The following is a 23,899-nucleotide window of genomic DNA, read 5'->3' as shown; positions in this document are numbered from 1 at the left end:
GGTTTCAGAATGTAAATCGAGGTGAGCTTAAGGATGGGAGGTTTTCTGTTGACAAAATATTCTTTTCAACTTTTCTTTGGGATATACTTCCTTTTTTTACTCTGAAAGTACGCAACAGCTTCAGAGATATGAATTCTATTATTGCTATATTGTTCCTAATACATTTTTCAGCAGCAAAAATGTCTTTGTGCCACTAAACAACAGCTACTTGCAAGCGAAAAGGGAACAAAAGCTCATAAAACCACAATAAAATATTTATTTGTCTTCAGCAATAGGATTAATTTTATCACTGTAGATTTATGACCCTAGAAATTCGTGGCTGGATATTAAATATATCAAAATAGCAGAACAAGGCGCTCGTATTAGGAACTGTGTTGTGAAACTTATGATTTATTGGAGAGAACAGATTTCGGTTTTGTTTCTTCTTCTTCTTTTTTTTTTTTTTCCAAAGGACTTAATAAAACAGCAGCAAAATTGAATTAGCCTGGCATAAAGTTTAATTGCCTGACAAAAATTTGATACTGCTATTGTGTTACTGTTTATGTACGACATATATCAGACTTGTGGGTTCCTCCTCTCTATTCCCCCCCAAACTTGAATGGTGGGGTGATAATGTGTGGTGGTAACAAGGGATGTGTTAGAAATGATTCTTCTCTGTACCATGTTTTACTTCCCAAAGTGAAAAAGTTCCTTTCACAGTGGCCTTTCCAAAAAGGGAATACATGGCTTTTCAGCTCTGTAGCTTCTCCCTTGGCAGTCTCTCAGTTGTAAGCCAGACTCCTTAGGAGTCCTCCAGCTTTGGAGTGCTCTAGCTCTTGTGATAATGTGTCTGCCTTAGTGATGTTCAGAGCTGTTGCTCTGGGAGGGTTGTCTTTTTTATGACAGAGATAGTTTGATGGTAGAAAGTCATAAAAGACAACACAAAATCTACAATTTTCAATCTTTCTGGGTTTTGAATTCCTACTACAGCTATGAATTTCCCTCTTCCTCCCCACAAGAGTTTGGTTTGTGCGTTTGTTTTGTTGGGTTTGTTTTTTTCTTTTCTTTTTAGAGATCCAAGAAGTGTTATTTTGAAAACAAAACAAAAGCAGACACCTGAGCTTTGAGTAAAGGAAAGGGAACTGGATATGTTTCTGTGAGGAGAGATGATAGGCTAGCTGCTAAGAAAAACCTGTCATAACTCAAATAGCAAAGAACATAAGAATAGAAATGCCAAATTCTGGTGATATTACAGTTCATAGCTAGGGACCTTTAGATCAGTGTTTTCTAACTACCTCCCCCCCTCTTCCAACATGTTTGCTCTTCCTTGAAATTTTACCAGGACATAAACTTGTAGTATCTTAATACAAGCCTGTATATATAAATGTAATTTTGCATGTGTATATGTGTATATATGTGCATATATGTATATATATATATATTCATTTGAAAAAGTTATACATTATATATTATTATATAACAATGTATATGTATGAGGAGCAATACTAAGTTCTTTCTGGAGGAACCTGAAGTCCCCCAATATATGCATATATTGCCTGTACACATAAACTTGTGTTTATATGCATAGTTTTATTTATATACATGCATTGATAAACATGTATATATTGGACATGGATGTGCATAGCATATACATATGTGTATCTAAATGCACATGTACATATAGAGTATACCTAAATCATACATTTATGAGTATGTGTGCATGCACATGTATTCATATATGCATACATATAGATATTTACAGGTACACAAACATATATGCAAATAGATACTTTTCTCTCTGTGCATTAAAATCCTATTGTTCTAATTCTATACTTTGTCTTGAATTTTGGAGACGTATTACATTAAAGCTACCAAAAGTAGTAGGATGTATAGTTAGAAATTGAAATATTTTACTCATTCATAGCTTGTGAAACATCAGTCTAAATAAATATCATGTCTACCTCCATCCATCTCCTCCAGTTTGGTGATGCTACAATCCAAAATACTAGGAGTAGTCTCAGGGAAGGATATAAGAACTAATCTAAGTGAGTTAACCTTAACAGAATTCACAGGAGAAGCATGTTTTGGTATGAAGTAAGGTGAGTAAAAATGTGTACTACTTTGGGCAGGTAAACAGGTAGCCCATTTAGGCTAACTCATTTTCTTTGTTTTCTTTTTTTTCACATTTTTTCAGACTAGATTAGCTGCTTTTGACTGGTACCACATATTCTTCATCCCATGCTTTCAGAGGTCTTGGAAAATGACTAAGCAAGCCATTTACATTGCTATAGTGTTGTTCTCCCTATAGAATTTTACCAATTTGGCTGTCTTGCTTTTATCTTGGAGGCAGTGAAATTGTCATATGTCTCAGACATGCTTGGGAGACTGATTAGGTCTAAAAGGGACCAGTGTTTTTCTCCTTTTAACCAAATTCAGTTGTACTGCTGTCTAGCTGAGGAAGGTGCTAAAGATAATATAAGATATAAGGCTGACTCATTGCCAGCCAATCATTGTGCTTTTGTCTTTTAGTCTGACTGGGAATGACTCACTGACAACAAATCAGGAGGATTTTGTCTAGAAATATTACTCAGGTTAAAAAAAAATTCCTGAAGATCTATAAGATTTAATAATAGAATGGGAATTACATTGTTCTGCAACCATTAAATTCCATTAGGTCTTCTCTTTTGTGCTTGGAAAATTGGAGGAGTAAGAGTCCCTGAGACCTCTATGATGATTCTCCTGCTGCTACTTCCTAATGTTTATAGATCTTCCTTGTTGCCTTGTCATATTTTTAATAAATTGATCTCCCCCAAATCTCCAAATAGATCACACTGCAGATCTTAAAGTGGAAGGGCACCTACACACAAGCAATACCCTAATGAGTTCCCAAGATTATATCTCAAAAGATAGAATATTCCACTTCACACTTTCTTATCTGACTATTCTGATGTCACATCCCTTCTTTTACAGTCTTGAATCTTTAATTAGCAATTTCAATAGCCCTTGAATTCCCTGTCTCCAAGTCCTTATATGTCTTGGTAAGTCCCAATTTATGCCATTTTTCTTTTACATTCCTTTTATTGTTCTGCTTAAAGCCATTAGAGATGATCCATTCGTGTGTGTGTGTGTACACACACACACACACACACACACACACACATATATAAATATATACACATTACATATACATATACATAAATATATATTATATATATGCATATATAATATATATATATATTTAAAAGGTCAGTTGAGATTATATGTGTGGGGAATAGAGAGATAAAGTGAAGAACTTACAGGAATGTATGAATTCTTTTTCTGTATTTTATTTTTATTATTTCTATGTCTCTATGACCTGCATAAGTACGGTGTGTGGAAGCCAATATTTACTTAAAACTAGATATATTTACTTAACCAGAAATGATGACATTTATCCTTGTTCAATGTTATCAATATTTAGATTATTAAATGCATCAGCTCAATAATCTGAAGTTTGGAAGTCTGACTGATGATTCCTCTTGGAATCAGGGAAACAAATCCGTTCTAATTTGGCTTTGGCACCAAAGTTTAACATTCAGTTAGGAGAGAAGGCCCCTATTTCTCAATGCTCCCCAACCTATGATGTAATCCTTTGTAACCAAACCTATCAAAACTGTATATCTTTCCTAAATCTTTAGCCTTTCTACTGCAAGCTTTCTCTCTTTCCCTCGCAATGGAATTGCTCATTCTCATGAGAATTTAATAAATAACTTTTTTGCTTTCTATTGAGTGATCTCTGAGTAGTCATTTTGGGCAAGGGTCTTCTACATCCCTCACATATGTATATGTATATATACATATAATCTCAACTGACCCTTTGAAATTATATGTGTGGGGAATAGATAAGGTGAAGAACTTACAGGAATGTATGAATTCTTTTTCTGTATTTGATTATGTCTGTGTCTCCCCTATGACCTATATAATATGTGCAGGCTCATATCTACTTGAGCCTTGGCCAGTTAGAAACATATTTACTTAACCTGAGTTGATGACATCTATAGGTACTTGACATTCATTGATATTTAGTCTATTAGCTGGACCACTGTCTGCTTGATTAAGCCTGAAGGCCTGATTTTCTGTTTCCTAGAAATCAGGAGATTTCAGGGAAACAGAAACCTTCCATTCCAATCTCCCCAAATAGGAACAACCAATTAGATGCCTCCCCCTCCTCTTCTCAATGCTTTCTTACTTGTGATGTAATTTCTTGTATAAAGCTGTGTATCTTTACTACTTCTTTAGCCCTCCTACCGTGAGCTTTCTCTTTCTTATCTCGTGATGGGACGGCTCATCCTCTGGAGGTTTTCAATAAACAACTTTTCTGCCTTCTACTGAGTGATCCCTGAGTAATCATTTTGGGTAAGAGTCTTTTACATCCCTCACATATGTATATATACATATAATTTCAACTGACCCTTTACTGTAATATTGTAATTCTTTTACTGTCCTCCTCTTCCCTTCCTTCCTCTTTACTCTTCTCTTTTTCTCTCCCCACCCTTTTCTTTCTCCCTTTCCTTCCTGTCTTCTCTTCTTCCAGCTTTGCTTTGCCCTAACATGAGAAGAATGTGATTTTGCCAAGATCTATGTGTATCATTGGTCAGATCTGTTACTTTATGCTCTGATTCCTTCTCTCTTCAATTATCAGTTTCTTCTCAACTAACAGATCTTTTCCCATTGTCGACAAGCTACATGGAATTTCATCATTCTTAAAAAAGACAAACAACAACAAAACATTTAATTCTGACCTGATGTATGACAAAGCTTGGAAATAAAGACAAGTCTTCTCACTATACCCTTTTGACTACACTATACAAATGATACACTTAAGGAACTGTGCACTAAAAAGAAAAATCATGGAGATATTATTAACTCCATGCATTTTGCAGACTCAGGGTATTGGCATTTTCTACTGACAATCTTAGAGACCATAGGGATGCTGGTGAACAAACTGCAGAAAGCATTGATCCTCTATTTGTGGACAAAACACCTGAAGATGTGCTGTCTTCATTTCTTTCATTCATCTACTAATTATCAAGTATCTGCTTTGTATAAGTTAATGTACTAGGCTTTTGGACACAGATAGATGAACAGGACATGGCCTGGTGACAATTGATCTGGACAACAAATCAAGGAAAAACGATACAAGATTTGAAGGAGTACCTGAAAATTATCATTAAAAAAGGAATCTGGATACAATATTACAAGAAATTATTAAGAAAAATTGCCCTAAAGTTCTAGAAAAAGAGAGTAAGTAAAAATAGAAAAAAAACTTTACTGTTCACCACCTGAAAGATATTCTAGGAAGAAAACTTAAAGGAATTTCACAGTCATGTTTCAATATTTCTAGGTTAAAGAAAAGCCACTGAAAGCACCATAACAAACACAAATAAATAAATACAGTGGAAGTACAGTCAGAATTTCCTGAGACCTAGTAGCATCTATTCCAAAATACCAAAGGTCTTGGAACATCATATTTTGAAGAGCAAAAGAACTGAAATTGTATCCAAGAATAATTTACCCAGCAAAGTTGAGGATATTCTTAAATAAAATATAAAAGGATGTCTAACAAACTGAAAGACTTTCAGAAACTTGTAACAAAAAGACCAGAACCCAGTGGAAAATTCAATATAAAAGATCCAGAAGAAATATAAGGAAAACATGAAAGACTAATTATAAAAGAGTCCTTAAAGTCAAACTGTTTACATATATATTACATATAAATACAAACACACAAAATATAATTATATATGTATGCATGTATGTGTATATATGTGTTGCGTGTACATGTATGAAAATGTTTCTGGTATTCTTAAAATTGTCATTATTACTAAGGTACTTTGAAAGAAAACAAAATTGGATAGGAAATGGCAAAAATTAGCAATTATATTATAAAAATGGGATATAAAAGGAAAACTAATACAGAAGAAGCAGGTGGGGATGGAAAGCTGGTAATATTGGAACCTCATTTTCAGCTAGGTTGAAGAAGAACCCATATGTCTATCTGGAAGGGTGTAGAAGTCTTCTGAACATGTAGAGTGGTGAGAAAACTGGGGGATAAGGTGGGGAAAGGCTTTTTGGAGGAGTGTGTGGATTAGAATTGAGAGTATAGGAGGGTGAGATAGGGAGTAAGAGGGTGAAGGAAGAAGATAAAGTAACAGGAATAGGTAAAAAGACAGGCTGAGAAAGAAAATAGAGAGTAAAAACAAGATCAAGGGAAATTCATAAATAATAATTATAACTTTGAATGTGAATAATCTTTATAGCATCTCTCTTTGTGTCAAATAACTAAAAATAGTAGGGTTCTCCATCAACTGTGGGGTGCATAAACAAGTTATAGTATATGGTTGTGATGAAACACTACTGTGAAATAAAAAAAAGGATGAGCTAAGGATCTTAGAAAGGCATAGGAATACCTGTACAAAATGGTGAAGAGTGAAATGAGCAGAAACAAGAGAATTTTGTATACAGTAACACCAAGATTGTTTTAAGAATGTCTTTGAGCAAGTAAGTCATTTTAACTATATAAATACACAAATTAAAAATAAAGAACTATATGCATCCAGAAAAAAAAAAACTGATAAATAGTAGTTTGTGAGAGAATAATTTTACATCTATGTGTAAATAGTCTAATGGTAGCTATTGGGTAGGGCAGGGGAAAGGGAATTAAAAAAAGGCAAAAAAAATTACATGATACCTATTATATATTTAAAAAGAATAGTAAGGTGTTCATAATAAATTTGCAGTTTTATCTACAATCTTTTTAAAAAAGTTTTTCTATGTTGTAGAAATATTGGTTTTTTTCCACAAATTAAAAATAAAATAATTTTTAAAAGGAGATAAACTCACTGTGCAAATTAGAAAAGAAAAATGTCAGAAAGTGGGCACAAAATTGTCATAGCAGTTCAGAGAGAAGGTCCATATCTTTGGCTTGTGAAATAAAGAAAGATTTCATAAGAGGTAGCCAAATTTGAATCGGTTACCCAAAAAATGGGCAGGACTTTGATGTCCCCTATAATATTAAATCTGTGTTTGATATAACAAGGGTCTGTTTATTTGGAGGACTTTCTTTGATTATAGATCTCAGGAAGGAAGATAAAGATTTTACAAACTCTGAAAGAACAATAGTTCATAAAAAGATGACAAAATATGACTGGAATCTCAGAAATTTCCAGGGGATCCTTGAGCCAATTTATAGAAATTCCTGATAATTTTCCCCTCAGATTTCCAGAATTAATGAGAAAAGGGTGTTACATTTATATGAATTGAAATAATCATATAGTACATACATGTACAAAATATAAAATCACAGTTATGACCCACTAGGTGTTTCAGTTGCTTATAAGCTTGATATGAGCTTCTGCTGTTGTAGTCATCATGCTATCTACATTCTGTTCAGGTCAAGCCACATGGAAAGGCACTGATAAAATAGAGAATCTATACAACATAGCATCTACTGAGCCAGTATAGCTTAGTGGGAGGCCTGGGTACAAAGCCAGAGACTCCTATCAGTTGTTTTACTTTATGCAATTCACTCAAATTCTCTCTGGCTCATTTTCATCTGTAAAATTAGGAGTCTATATTAGATGACTTTGAAAGGCTTAATTAATCAACATGTATTTATTAAACACATTCTATGTGTTAGACATCATAGTAGGCACTAGGGATATCAAGACAAATATGAAACAGTCCCTGTTTCTTTCATTGAGCTTATTTTATTTGGGGGGATAGATGATGAAAGAAAGGAACAATATATTGTGGTTGCTTTGTTCTAATTTACACTAGAGGACAAAATTAGGAGTAATGGCTAGAAACTGCAAAATGACAAACAAGCTTGACAGAGGAAAAAAGTCCCAATATGTAAAGCCACTCAAAATAGAATAAGGTAGTCACCTGTCTTAGGAAGCAGTAGGTTCCTCTTAATTGGAGATCTTCAAGGACAAATTGGATGAATATAATTTGGACACATTGTGGATAGAAGGATGAAATTCTTCTTCAGATATAGATTGAACTAGATGACCAATTAAGTTTCTTCCAACTCTGACAGTCTCTGGTTCAGTGAAAACATACATTAAACACAAAGAACTCATGAAGGAGAATGCTAATCATAACCAGATAAAGAACTAATGGATTCATAAAGTAAATCAATGCACATTTTTTCATTTACTTTATTCTTTCTCATGTTACTTTCCCCCTTTTGATCTATTTCTATTTTCACAACTATGACTAATATGGAAATATGCTTTACCTGATAGCACATGTACAAATTATATCAAACTGCCTACTTTTGTTGGAACAGGTGAGCTGAGGAAGGGAGAGAAAGAGAGAAAAAACTTTGGAACACAAGATCTTATAAATACGAATGCTAAAAATGTTCTTGTCATGTATCTGGGGAAAAATAAAATGCTATCATATTAAAAAGAAATTAATTAAAAAGAAATCTAAGAAAAGCTAAAGCACACAAAATTCTATCGCTATGTTCTATTCTCATTTTCTTCTAAACCATTTTTATAAAACAAATGGGAAATGTGTTTAATAAATGCATATTGATTGATTAAGTCTTTTAAGGTCATCTAATTCAATCTCCTAATTTTATAGTTGTTTTGGTATCTTAAGCATTCTCACGAAAAATTTGCATAGCTATTTGTTGCGTGCTATCATCCCATTGCATAGCTAATCATATAACAACATATTTCCTCACATATTGTAGGATTCATGTTGTGAATAGGTAGAATTTTAGAAATGGGCTTCCTCCTTTAAAACAACCTTAAATGTACCATCTAACCCAAGAAACTGAAAATCTGAGTTAGGGAAGGAATCATACTCTTTGATTAGAAATATTTGCAGGTCAGAGTCTCAAAAGTAAGATTCTCTTCAATATTATTTATTCTAATTCAGATAATTGGTACATTAAAATGAACAAATTAGAAACAAGCAACCAGAGGGTGCTGGATTAGCAGGAGTCTTAAAAGCTTTGTAGCTTCCTTGCATAATTATTGAGAAGGCATGTTTAATTAGCATAAAATGCATTAGTAACAATTAAACAAAGTAGAGGTCAACAAATTAACCTTTTTCAAATTTAAAATTGGCTTTTTAATTCTGGAGTGCTCTCAGCCCAGCAGAAAGTGCTACTTTATTTCAATTTGATTTTCTGATACTATTGTGATATTAAAAGGCCTTCCCCTCCCTACCCCCCCTTTTGGGCTTCTGGTACTCTATGATATTCTATACTCTATGAAGCAGAGGCTGCCAACCAAGATTTTTGTTTCCAGAGAGACACTCATTTAAGACTTTTAAATGGGAAAGTTCAAGACTAAAAAGAATGAAGATGAACCTACAATTTCAAGAAACTATGTTTTTCTTGCTGGACTCTTTTTGAGCTGCGTGAAAAATAGAATGAAGAGACTTAAATAGTTGCTCCATTTCCTAATCCCACATCTTGTACCTCAATTGAAAAGGGTTAAGAGCCCATTAAATTCTCTTCTTGGTCCATAAGCTTCTTTTCAGTACCTTCCCCAGATTGTGAAGAAAATTTCCTGAAGGTTAGCCAATAAAACTTACTGTACTCCTGAAAATCCTTGACTTACATCTTTGAAACATGGGGTCATTTTAATTATCTATAGATGAAAGCCAGTGATTTGACTCCAACTGACTTCAGGTGTCCCTTATGATATATAACATCTTAAGAATCCCACAAAATTCTGTTTCTCTGGCTAAAATGTAAGAAACTGCTGTGTTTTTCTTGGGTTCTTCTTTTTGTTTTAAACTATGTTTTTATGTGACTAATTATTACAGATACTAGCCACATTTAATCTGCTTCGTAAGGATGCTGGAATAAAATTAATAATTGAAAAGTGAAAAGAATGCTTACATTTATAATTGTCAGTAAATTAGATTTTCATCTTGTAGTTACAATACTATCTGTACCTTCAGAGAAGGGTAGAGGAAAATAGAGACAATACATTGCCTGGTCATTGCTCTGTATAGATGACAATAGATCAAATTGGGTTCCTCAGTTTGTTTCTCCTTACAGTATTGTAGCCTTATTCTTGTTGATAGAGATGATTTTAATCCCTTTAATATGAATTTATTAAGCTGTGGTTACCTACTCTGGTTTCTTGATATATCAAAGACAGTATGAGGCAGTGCAAAAAATACCAAAGATCAGGAGATTTTACTTCTAGTCTCAGTTAGTTGGATGACCATGGATAACTCACTTTATTCTGCCATTTTCTTGTCCCTGCATCTTCTGGACAATCAAAGAATCTGGAGGAGAACTCAATGAGTTCTAGAACTCCATGCAGGATGATCTGGATTCATGACCATAAACTCACATAGTCTACTGTTTCTAGACAGTCCCAGTTTTATTTCATATTCTAGTCTAGTTATCTTTTTTGCCCCACTATTTAACCCTCTAGACAATAAGAACTCCAGAGACCATTTTCTAGGGATTCTTAATTCACCTATGACTGGAACTCCTGCCATAGGATGTATAGGATTGTGCTAAGTGATTGTTGACATAGACTCATTAAAGCCCACTCTATCTGAAAGGCTCTATCCCTGCCTTCCATTCTAGCTTCGTCATTTGTTGCTTCTTGGACCACTAAAATCTACATAGTCCACCTTTGTCACCTATCCTTACTCCTTAGAATTTCTCTGGAAAATTACAACCAAATCAATACTTCTATGATCTGAAGTGTTTTTTTCTAACTTTAAAATTCTTTTACTCTATATACCAATATTTCAGTTACTAAAGTTTCGTTAATAAATTTTCTTACAGAGTTTTGGGAATTAAAGAAAATTGATTTTGATCTGGTTCTGCTTGATTATTGGTCTTCTTTCACCCCACCTAACAGTCTTCTGGTACAGATTCACAAAAATCTTATTCCAGGGCTTAGTATCACACAGAGATGACTGAATTCTCAAAGGCTATGTCCTGGAATAAAAATTATGATCACTTCTAGCAAGTTAGGGGAGTTTTGAATATAATTCTACTGACATATTTTCCTGCTTTTTGTGAACCAGCCTAAGGCCTGATAGGCTCATCACCAGCAGCTTAGAAACCAAGCAATAAATTCTTTGGCCAGGGCAACTTATGAAACAAAGAAACATATAATATGTCTCTCAGTCTTGTGTTTCTTTTTGAGGATTCTGACAGAACAGAAGAAAAAAGATAAGAAATGCTAAGGTTTATATATTTAGTCATTAAATTTAAATGTAGAAACAGTAGTCTAAACATGTTGCTATCTTGTTAGAAGGACAGAATCACACCAATTTTAATATTTTTACTTTAAGTGAAATAAAAAAAAAAAAAGAGGAGTTTCAGCTACATTGGAGAAAGGCTCCCAAGTTCTCAATAGGGAGGTAAATAAAGGATTTAGTGATGTCAGAGCTATCCTTTTCCCAAAGGCAATATCAAGCATCACTTCATGGCATACTTGCTTATCTTTCTCCATAATGCTCATAACAAGTCAAAGCACAAGAACTGATGAAAGTAAGTGTGGTTTATTTATGAGCATCAATTTCAAAGAATGAAGGAGAAAAGTTCTATAAAAAACTTGAAATACTTTTCCAAAGTCAATGAGTAGGTACATAATCAAATAAAATAGTTGACCTTCCTAAAATGATCAAATCTTAACAATGGAACCTTTACATTTGGAATCAAAATTAAATAGGAGGAAGAAAGTTGTATCACATCTGATAAGTTTCTAGGTTGGTTCTTTATACAAAAATCTATCTTTTTAATATGAGTATTTTCCTGATTTTCCTGAAATGAGTCATTTCCTGAAATGACATGAGATCATTTCCTGATGACTGCAAGTTATAGAGAATTCCTATCTATAGGTAGTAAAACTTGAAGATGTTCCAAAGAACAATGGGAAGATTGATGGTGGATATATGAAAACAGCGACTTTTATGAAAAATAATAGTGTCAAAGAAAAAATGTGAGCTAGTTACATTGTGAAAATTAAAAAAAAATAAGAATAATATATGGGCATTTTTGTTATATTTGGTACCCATAAAAATTTTTTAGTGAAGAATTTGGGGGACAGGAAAAAGAATTGTGGGAATAAATACAATATAATTTTTTTTTACATTGGAGCATTGGAATTGGAAAAAAGAGAGATCTAGGCCAAACCCTTATCTCAGATACCAGCTATATAACCCTGGTTAAGTTAGTTGAAGTCTTTGTGCCTCAGTTTGCTTAATTGTAAAATGATCAAAACCAGTTTCATTTAGTTCCCCATATGGTGTGAAAAAGTGTTTATGATGCTTCAGAAACTGAAATATTGATGTGTGTAAATTCATAGAATTTTAAACTTGGAAAGAATATTTGAGATCATAGAATTCAAATCCTTTGTTTTGTCTCTCAGTATCTTCACCTGGAAAGTAATCAAGTATATAAATGAATGCCTATAGATTATTTAGTTTTTATTATATGGGAAATGATGTGCTGAATTTGGGGACAAAATATAAAAGCAAAAGGGTCCTGGCCCTCAATGAATTTATATCCCATTTTGGAAAAAAAAATATATATATATAAAGAAATCCACTTCCATCAGAATACATCCTCATACAGTATTGTTGTTGCCATGTATAAGGATCTCCTGGTCCTGCTCATTTCACTCAGCATCAGTTCATGTAAGTCTCTCCAAGCCTCTCTGTATTCCTCCTGCTGGTCATTTCTTAGAGAACAATAATATTCCATAACATTCATATACTACAATTTACTCAACCGTTCTCCAATTGATGGGCATCCATTCATTTTCCAGTTTCTGGCCACTACAAACAGGGCTGCCATAAACATTTTTGCACATACAGGTCCCTTTCCCTTCTTTAGTATCTCTTTGGGATATAAGCCCAGCAGAAACACTGCTGGATCAAAAGATATGCACAGTTTGATAACTTTTGGGGCATAAAAAAAATCACTATTGATCAGAAAAATGCAAATTAAGATAACTCTGAGATACCACTACACAACTGTCAGATTGGCTAAGATGACAGGAAAAAATAATGATGAATGTTGGAGGGGATGTGGGAAAACAGGGACACTGATACATTGTTGGTGAAGTTGTGAATGAATCCAACCATTCTGGAGAGCAATCTGGAATTATGCCCAAAAAGTTATCAAACTGTGCATATCTTTTGATCCAGCAGTGTTTCTGCTGGGCTTATATCCCAAAGAGATACTAAAGAAGGGAAAGGGACCTGTATGTGCAAAAATGTTTATGGCAGCCCTGTTTGTAGTGGCCAGAAACTGGAAAATGAATGGATGCCCATCAATTGGAGAACGGTTGAGTAAATTGTAGTATATGAATGTTATGGAATATTATTGTTCTCTAAGAAATGACCAGCAGGAGGAATACAGAGAGGCTTGGAGAGACTTACATGAACTGATGCTGAGTGAAATGAGCAGGACCAGGAGATCCTTATACATGGCAACAACAATACTGTATGAGGATGTATTCTGATGGAAGTGGATTTCTTTGATAAAGAGAAGATCTAACTCAGTTTCAATTGATAAATGATGGACAGAAGCAGCTACACCCAAAGAAAGAACACTTGGAAATGGATGTAAACTGCTTGCATTTTTGTTTTTCTTCCTGGTTATTTTTACCTTCTGAATCCAATTCTGATTCCAATCCTGAATCTGAATGTGTTCAGTTCCGCACACATATATTGTATCTAGGATATACTGCAACATATTTAACATGTAAAGGACTGCTTGCCATCTGGGGGAGGGGGGTAAAGGGAGGGAGGGGAAAAATCGGAACAGAAATGAGTACAAGGGATAATGCTGTACAAAATTACCCCGGCATGGGTTCTGTCAATAAAAAGTTATTTATTTAAAAAAATAAAGATTATGGAGGTACTGATTTGATTATAATAAGGATAGATGACAAGGGTGGGATACGTAGGTCCAGAAGACAATAAATGAATGGGCTAAAGTGAGAAGCAGGGAAAGAGCCATTCAGATATAGTGGGCTTAAATGAGTCCATGTCAACAACCACCTAGAACAATTCCATACATCTCATGGCAGGAGTTCCAGAGGTAAGTGCATTTAGACTCTCTAGAACATGGTCTCTGCAGATATAGGAAACTATATGAGTTTATGCTCATGAATTCACCAATCCAGACTATCCTGTCTAGAGTTCTAGAACTCAATGAATTATCCTCTGAATTCTTTGGAGCTTTGATTGTCCAGAAGATATAGGGACAAAGTGGATTACAAGAAGATGGCAAAGTAGAATAATTTACCCAAGCTCGTCCAGCTAAGTGAGACTAGAAGTCAAATCTCACTAAGCATTATCATTGCTAAATTTCACAGAAGTTGAGTTATTTGCATATGATAATACAACTAGTTTCAGAGATAAATATATATGAAAGCTGGGGAACTTGACTTCCAAAGACATTTCTATCTATATCCTAGATATATCATTAAGAGACTTTAAGTGATCTATGATCTCATCAAATTGGATATTCTCCTTACTAGAAAATATAACAGATCATCACATAATCACAGAATTACAGTTTTAGGTCTACACGGATGTCTTATTCCGATGTTCAGCATTATGCAGAAATGTCTTAATTCTCAAATACTATACCGTCCCTTTCACAAATAATGAAAGACTGAAACCAGTGCATTTCCCTGGGAGACAAAATAAGAAATGAAGAGAGACAAAGCGAGAAGAGACAGAGAGACAGAGATAGAAGAGAGAAAAAAAGAGAGAGAGAGCATAAGAGAAGGAGTGAGATATATTACTATCATCCTTCTTGACAAACTTGAACTATCACAGTTTCTCTCATCTTTATCCCTGGGGTGTCTGCATATTTTAGGCCCCAAATCATGATAGTGGTGACAGCAGCAATAAGTGCTTCTGCTGTCTTCTCCTTATTTGATTGCATGCTTTATGTCTTCCCAATTCTATTCCCTTTGAATATATTCCTCTTGGGAGAGCCTCTCTATCTCTCTAGAACAGGGAAAAGAGTGACATTTTAAACTTTAAGACAACTGCTATTTAGTCTATGAGTCCTGACATGCTAAAAGATTCCCTTCTGGCCAACAGAACTTCATCTCCCAGTATGCATTTCTCATGTCAGAGAGTTGCATATTTTTATTAGTACCTCATTCTTCTCATCTTGTTCAACAGAATTCAAATACAAATGGTTCTGGGACAAATATGGTAAGCCTCTAATTTTTAATTCCACCTACCTAGTCATGATGAAGGCATGATGCCCTGACATATGTGAATTGAATTTGAGTGAGGCAGAGCTTTGCAAAATTATTGGCTTTTCTCTCTCCTCCAGGATCAGTTGAAGTCTAGGAAAACAAAGATCAAGCAGACTTGCAATGGCCAATCAATCAATGACTTGGAACTTTGGTTTTAGAAACAATACCTAAAATTTGGAAGGGATCTTTGAGGTTCCATGACCCACCTTCAGAAAGCGCTAGATGGGAAGTTGGACTAGATACCCTCTGGTTTTTTGTTGTTGGGATGGATCTCTAATGAAATAGTCCCCAAATCTCTCTTAAATCTCATAACATAGAAGAAAAATAGTACCTATTTACTGATAGCTCCTTGCTGTTTTCAGCTACACAATGAATTTATTCATAATTTGGCTCTCTAGACCACAGTACATTTCAGTTGTCTTATTTCATCTTCACTAAACACAACTCTGCTGTTCTTCCATACCCTTATTTTTAGCTAAAGGCAGCAATATTCAAAAAAGAGGGCCTTGTCAGTGCTCAGAAAACAATGGGAACAGAACTGACAATAATGACAAAGTCATTTTAGTAGCAACAGCTTGGAATAGTTAATTGCTGTTCATTTTGATAAACTCCAGAGGGATTCATGAAGCAATTTAAAAAATGTAATAATGCATAGTCAAGAAAATTAGAGTTTATTTTCTGAGTTTTTTTCCCTTTGGTGTATGTTCTTTTTATTATTATTATTATATTAGACTTTACAAGGGAAAGATTTAACAATACAAATATATAACAATGCCAATAAATGAAGACAAGGAAAATGGTGCCTTGTAGAAGTATTTATTGAGAAACATGAAAGCACAGATCTGGCTTATGTGATGGAACTAATTTTCAGAATGGAGACTCTCTCTTCGAAGATCTAAACACTAAAGTTTATCACAAACTATATGCATATTACTCAGGATGAATTGTGGAATGTAATCATAAACGTTTCTGAAAATCTTAATTATAAGGAATAGAAAGAAAAGCTGGTCTGTTTTTAGATTGAAATATATGGAAAAGGGGAAGGAATAAGTATTAATTAAGTGCTTCCTAACTGCCAGGTACCATGCTAAGTGCTTTACAAAAATTACTACATTCTGTCTTCATAATAACCCTATGCAGTAGGCAGAAGTTAAGTGACATGCTCTTGGCACATAACTGGTAAGTGTCTGATTCAGGATTTGAAATCAGTTTTTCCTGATTCCAGGCTCAGCAGCACTGTAGCTATCATAAAGATATATTTGTTATCATATGCACCATGCTTGCAGTTTACTTTTATATATACTTATAAATGTACGTGCCTCCTCCTTTTGGAAGCACCTTGAGAACAGGAATTGTTATTTCAATTTTTGTCTTTGTTTATTTAGTATCTAGCATGAGACCTGACCTATAAATAGACTCTTTAAAAAATACTTGTCTGATTTATTGATTGATGAAATAATTCCCCCTCACTCTTCCTCCTTTCCTTCCCTACTTTTAGGATGGAAGTAAAGCAACTCAAGACGTGTTATTTTATCAGTATAGGGAACTCCCAATATGAAATTCCCTTTCCCGCTGGCTTTTTCATTCTCACGCTTCTAATTTGTGAAAACAGTCCTCCATGATCTTTTTTTTTTTTTTTTTCCAAGAACTTGAAGTTCAGCAGGCAACTCAGATGACCTAAGGTCCTTTGGAGCAGAGCAGCCATACAAAGCCAGGAAATCTCAGTGCCCAGCTCTGAGTTACTCCGTATCTGAGTATCCCTGAGAACAGTGTTAGTAGGGGCTGGGAGGTGGACAAGAGTGGAAATGAAGTGAAGAGGGAAGTGAAGATATGAGGGACTTTAGAAGTGGAGGGAAGAGGATTCAAGAGTGAGCACATGCCCCAGTGCAAGGCTTCAGTAAGATCTGGTAGACCCAGCCCAGCTCTGTACAAATTAGAATTCTTCACATTTGATATTTCCTGCCTATAACACACTAAATAATTCCTGTGCTAGAACCTTTTGGGAAAAATCACCTTGTCAGTCTCACTTTTGTTAACTTTGATTTGAATTTTATTTTTATTTTTTAAAAGTGGATTAGTTATGTTGGCATTATTATTTTTAAAATTCCAATAATTTTTTACCAGTACTTTGTGACATTCATCAAGGGGTCTCACCCCCTTTTTACTGCTCTTGGGGAATACGTACAATAGTTCAGGAAATTGGGTTAAAATGAAATTCTTAACAGTGTGGGAAGGCAGTTTACTGTCTGAACATACCTCATAGCCACACTGGGAAGGAAGGAGCAAAACACTGCCCACTGTAGGAGACTAAAGTAGATGCAGTGCTATTAAAGCACTTAGGAGTACCAAGGAAGCACAGATGAATCTTCTTCCTGTCTCTTAAGTAAAGGGAGAACAATTAACAGAGCTGTTTCCCAAAGGCAAAACTCCAAAATTTGCTGTGCATTCCTGAGTTTTGCAAATCTTGAAAAACTCAGAGTTCTGGCAAGTCACTTTTAAACCATCAGAGGTAGAGAAGTAAAAAGCCCAATGAATTCACTGTTACCTATTTAATAATGAATAAGATTGTGATGCTGAGTGGTATGACTGATTATCAAGCATGTAAACTAAAGGGCATAGGAGCCAAAGGAGAGAGAGACAGACAGACAGACTCAGACAGAGAGTCAGATAGACAGAGAGGATGAGGATAAGCAAAAGAGGAAAGGAGAATAAGAGAAGGGGGAGACAGAAAGATATAGACACAGAGAGACAGACAGACAGAGAATGAGGAGGGGCAAAAGAGGAAGAAAGAAAGGAAAGACAGATACATAGAAACATACAGAGACAGAAAGAGAAAGAGAGAATGAGGAGAGGCAAAAAAAGGAAGGGAGGGAGGGAGGAAAGGAGGGAGGGGGGAAGAGAGAGAGAGAGAGAAGAAAGAGAGAGAGAAGAAAGAGAGAGAGAGAGAGAGAGAAGAAAGAGAGAGAGAGAGAGGAGAGAGAGAGAGGAGAGAGTCAGTCAGAGACTTTGAGAGAGAAAGTGAGTCAGAGAGAGAGAAGGAGAAGAGAGGAGAGGAAAAGGAGAAGAGAGGAGAGGAAAAGGAGAAGAGAGGGAGAGGAGAGAGAAGAAAGCACGCAAAAGATAACTATCCTTCACTGAATTATTTATAGTCTCAAGTTGGAAATGTGGATTAAGAAATAAGCAGATGCAGGCAGGAACAGCTCCTGAAATTTTGCCTAAACATCTCAATGTTCCAGAGAAGTCCCATGGTCAACTGTGTCAGGAAGGAGCTGACAAATAGGGCATAATAAGAGCAGAGCTCATGCCCTTGTCAGCCTGCATACAGAGATCATTACTGATCCTCTGTAAATCATTACTGATCCTCAGAAAAATGTACTATGACTGGGTATAAAACCTGGCTGGAATTTTCCATAGATTGCATGCTCTTGGAGATGGTCTTAGGGCTGCACTTGCCAAATAATCTTTGTAAAATGCAGAAGGTTACTGCCAGAGGGATGAGAGCCATTCAGCTTCTCCTTCAGCAGAGGGGGATTTTAAAGCTCAAGCAATTTCTAAAAGGGAAGGGCAAAAAGGCAGGTTACATATGGGTGATTAAGTATGAATACCAGTGGTTGCAGGAATAATTTTGATCTGAAGAGAAGCTGAGTTATGTGAGACGGCCAAGGACCCAGGTGGTTGGCAATCAATCCCAATACAGGAAACATCTGCTTCATCAGGTCTAGGAGGGTTGAATCCACCCTAGGAAATCTGCCTTTTAATAGAAGCTTTTTCTCTGGCCTCCTGTGTGGCTTTGGGCAAGTCTTTGAATCATCTTTATCTGTGAAACCAAGATAACACCCATTTTACAAAGATATTTTGGTAGAGTGATCTCCCTTACCAAGGGATAAATGAGCAGGGAAGACTTTCTATCCAGAGTCCTAGCACTTTTTCCCTCTTTTCTGAAGTTGCCCTAGCTTAGAAAAGACATATAAGGTCAAAGAGAAAAACTAAAAGATAAAACATTGACTTCAGTTCAGTATGCATATAAAGTAAATGTTCAACCAACTAGGGAATAGTAATATTCAAATAAGGATAGGGAATAGGACTTGTGAATTTGTTCTATTGGAAGTTCCCTTTTATTGCATCCTTCACATGCAAACCCACATCTTCTTTGCCATTTATAGCCTTGGAAAGCTGTCTGCAAAATTGTGAGGTTAAGAGGTTAAGTTGACTAACACACTGTTGTTGAGTTGTGAATTGAACCCAGGGACCACGTCAGATTCCCCACCTACTACTCCAATTGCTTCTCTCTATAACTGAAAGATCAACAATGGAAGCGAGACACACAAAGAAAAAGGGAGGGAGGAAAGAAAGGAGGGAGGAAGAAAGGGAGGAAGAAAGGGAGGGAGGGAGGGAAGGAAGTAAGACAGGGAGGGAGGGAAGAAGGAAAAAGGGAGGGAAGAAAGAAAGAAAGGAAGGAAGGAAGGAAGGAAGGAAGGAAGGAGGGAAGGAAGGAAAAGGAAAGAAAGAGTCTTTTCCCTTAAGGAGTTTTGCCTTCTACTGGAGTAGACCAAATGTACATATAGAAGTATAGACAGAATAAATACAAAATAGTAAAATGCAAGGTAATTAGAAAGGGAAACACTAGTAGTTGGGAGTATATGGAAAGGCTTTATGAGAAAAGTGAGGTTTAGAGTTGCATCTTGAAGAAAAAGAGGGAAATCTATGAAGTAAAGGCAGAAAAGAATGTATCAGGCAAGGGAATATCCATTACAAATGCATAGGGATAGGAACTGGAGAACAATCTAAAAACAATATGAATATTCAGACAGAGATGATATATTGGTTATTTTTTGGGTTTTGGTTATTTTTTAAATAATAGCTTTTATTTTGCAAAGATAGTTTTCAACAACTATCTTGCAAATCTTGCAAAATCTTGTGTTCCAAATTTTTCTCCCTTTCTTCCCCCCTCCTTTTTCTAGATAATAATATTATTATTATATTAATAATATTATTGGATAGTAATCCAATATATGCTGAATTATCTAATTCTTTTATACATATTTCCACAAATATCATGCTGCACAAGAAAAAATCAAATCAAAAAGGGAAAAAATTGAGAAAGAAAACAAAAAGCAAGCAATAACAAAAAAAGGTAAAATATACAATGTTGTGATCCATTCAGTCCTCACAGTTCTCTTTCTGGATGCAGATGGCTCTCTCCATCACAAGTCTATTGGAAATGGACTGAATCACTTCATTGCTGAAAAGAGCCACGTCCATCAGAGTTGATCATCACCTAATCTTGTTGTTGTTGTGTAAAAGGTTCTCTTGGTTCTACTCACTTCACTTAACATCAGTTCATGCAAGTCTCTCCAGGCCTTTCTGAAATCATTTTGCTAATCATTTCTTACAGAACAATATATATTGGTTAATTTTACTAAACTATTTTTTTCTTCTCCTTATTTATTTTGTATTTTTTTTCCTAGGGATAGCTCCCTGAGTAGGGAGGAGTAGAAAGGTTATATTCAAAGTGACGAATGATATCAATACAATTATCAGTAAAAAAGTAATAGATAAGCAACTGTGAACATACCTTAGTGTGTTTCTTTCAGATCAGTCAGTTAGGTATTTACCTTTATAATTCTCTACAAAGATGGAATCTTTAGCCATATGAGGTATTGAGGACCATGCCTAAGTGCAAAATCTAGAAATCCTGTAAAAAGTTAAAGGGGAGTATAAAGTGTAGGTTGGTTCTCCTAAAGCCCCCACAGCTGAGAATCATAACACACTTGAAGGAATTGCAACTCAGCCTTTGCTGATGCAAATGTTGCTTGTGAATTGGGAATGAAATAAATCATAAACTGAAGGGAAGAGGGGAAAGGAGAGAGGTCAGAGAATGTAACTGCCTCTTAGTCTCCTTGAATGGTAATCATTCTCTCACATGAGGGGATCTATTTGCTGATCAGAATTAGATCCCCAGCAGCCACTAGCAGGTGGCTCCCATAATACCCAGCAACCATTGTTAGGTTGCTTTCATAATAATGAGGGACAGATTTATAGATTTGAATTATTGTTTTTTTGAGGTTAGTCTTTGTGATATGATTGAATGACAATACTAAGGGAAGGCTATAGCACTGTTATTGGTCCCTGCTACTAACCAAGGTGTAAAGGAAGCCCACTTCCTTTGGACCAAACTCTTCTTTTTTTGTTTTTTCTAGTGCTTTTTAATTTATTCCCCATTGACAATTTCAGTAAATTATATACTGAGCCAATATTTACTACAGTGCCTGATTCATAGTAGATGTTTAATAAATGTTTGTTGAATGACTGATTGATCAATTTTCTTTAGATAGCAAAAGATTATTATATTAAATGTGAGGAAGCTTTGGTTTAAGTTTTGCATAGGTTTGGAAGTTAGAGGTTCATAGCTTAGTTTTGAAATCTAGCTTTTCCCAACTTATCTTCTTAACTCTCAAGATAGTCAGGGACTCTCTTTAAATATCTCTGCCTCCAACCCTCCCCACACATATGTGTGTGTGTGTGTGTGTGTGTGTGTGTATAATATATATATATACATATATATATATATGTATATATATATATACATATTTACCAATAGAAAATATGCTACTTACATGCTGGAGTACTAATTTAATAACCCTCAGATTCAGGATGAATTATAAACCGAGCAAAAGCTTGACAATTTCTACCCTAATTATTCTTTTTCCTGAGTTTCCAGGACCAGAATATTTGTATTACATACTTCATAGAATTAGGACTGATGAAAGGAAAGCAGTTTGTAAATGCAAAGTCTCCTATATGTATGCGATCTGTTATTATCTCCTTATGCAATCAACTCTGGTCAAATCCTACTAACCATTGCTTATTCTTCTCCAATTTTTGACTCAACCCTACTTCTTCTCACTTATTTTACAGCCTCCTCGATTTTCCTGTTTTGCTCAATTCATTTCATTTTTCATTTTTCTCCATATTTCTAGTTAACTTCAGCTCTTTCTTCCAATCTTGCCTTGTCTTGATCCAAACATACTGACTCTTAAGTTAATTGAGTGCTATCATAATTTCCAACTCTTTCATTTGACTAATTTTTAATTAAATGTTTACTACATATAAACATCTGTATTATATTTTAGGAAAAACCCAGAGATTAATAAGTTATGGTAACCTTAGGCTGGTAACAACTTATCTGGTCTCACTCCCTTCATGTGTAACATGAAGAAGCCTGAATTAGATTACTCAAAGTTCTCTTGAACCTCTAAATCCTCAACTCACAAATGATCTTGTGAAGGTCAAAATACTGTGAGAATTCAGAAAATCCTAAGTTTTAAGCCATTAATTTTAGTCAACTAATGAGGCAAATGATGGGCTAGTGGAGTGAAAGGTAGACTTGGAATGAAGAAGAAATGAATTGAAATCCTGCTTAGATGTTTGCTAATATAAATGGTGGGCAAATCACTTAACCTTTCTCAAGCCCAGTTCCCTCAATAATAGCACTGTTGGTTTTGCTGGTCCTTCAATAAGTACTTTATAGCATGTTCCACCTTGGGACTGTTGGCAGCCAAGGAAGGAAACTTTCACTTATGGTCAATCAAAAAAGATGGCATAGAAAAAGTCCTTCAGGCCAGCCTTAAATTTGGAAGGGAGATAAAGCTAAAAGCCTATGGCTTCTTGAGGATATGCCTATCTTCCTCCTCCTGAGGATATTTTTTCCCCTCTTGATCTTTGCCTTCATCAACTTCTTAAATTTTCCTGGGAGGTGGAGGTTGGGGAAGGATATGAGTTTGGAGCCAGGCAATATATGTAAGGACTAAGGTTAATTTCCCTGTTGGGTTGTCTGACTGAATTAGGAGACAAGAAGGCTTGCTTCTCAGAAAAGGTCAGTGTCCCTGGAAAAAGCCAGGTTCTGAGTCCCTCTCAGTCATTTATGCTGGTTCCCTGTTTCTTCTTTTATAAAATAAGAAAATTGGACAAAGATGTCTTTATAGTCCCTTTTAACTCTTTGAATTTATGACATTTCTGCTTTCATCTGCCTTCTTTACAAGTCAGCCTCAATTTCAATTAGAGCTGAATGAATCTTCTTCTGTGACCATTTTCCAAGACCTTTTTCCATCTCTGGATTTTTAATTTCTTCTATAGAATGTTGATTTTCCAGGATAAACCTGACAATTTAAGGCCTTAAGTGGGATTATACTGTTCACCCCTTTGCTTCCCACTCTCCCCCAAATATCTATTTGCTTTAATGATTACTTCTCTTAATACAATGGGAAGTGGGAGAAGACTTATTGACTTATTCTTCTCTTGGGAAAATGAAAAATGTGCAGGTTACTCAACAAGGCCCTGGAAAAATTCTCTCTGGCCAATAAAAAAAAAAAAAAGCAACAACCTAAAACAGCGTGTCTAGACCCAGCCTTCATTCTTGGGAACATTGAGTCCTCTAATATTTCATAGATCCATGATTTCACTGGTGTGGTCACTTCCTTTACTGATGCATATTTCAACTTCTCCATGCTTTAATAAACTGTTACATGACTTATTATGACTAACTGACTTAATTTGGCCAAAAGAAAAAAATCCCCTAATGCCCAAATCTCTGGTGAAGAACTTCTCCAAATTTAACTAGATTGGCTGTTGGATGATAGTTGCTGCTGGGTGTG

The sequence above is a fragment of the Antechinus flavipes genome, chromosome 1 (assembly GCF_016432865.1).
Source record: "Antechinus flavipes isolate AdamAnt ecotype Samford, QLD, Australia chromosome 1, AdamAnt_v2, whole genome shotgun sequence".
Taxonomy (NCBI): Eukaryota; Metazoa; Chordata; class Mammalia; order Dasyuromorphia; family Dasyuridae; genus Antechinus; species Antechinus flavipes.
Note: the sequence above shows the minus strand (reverse complement) of the source record.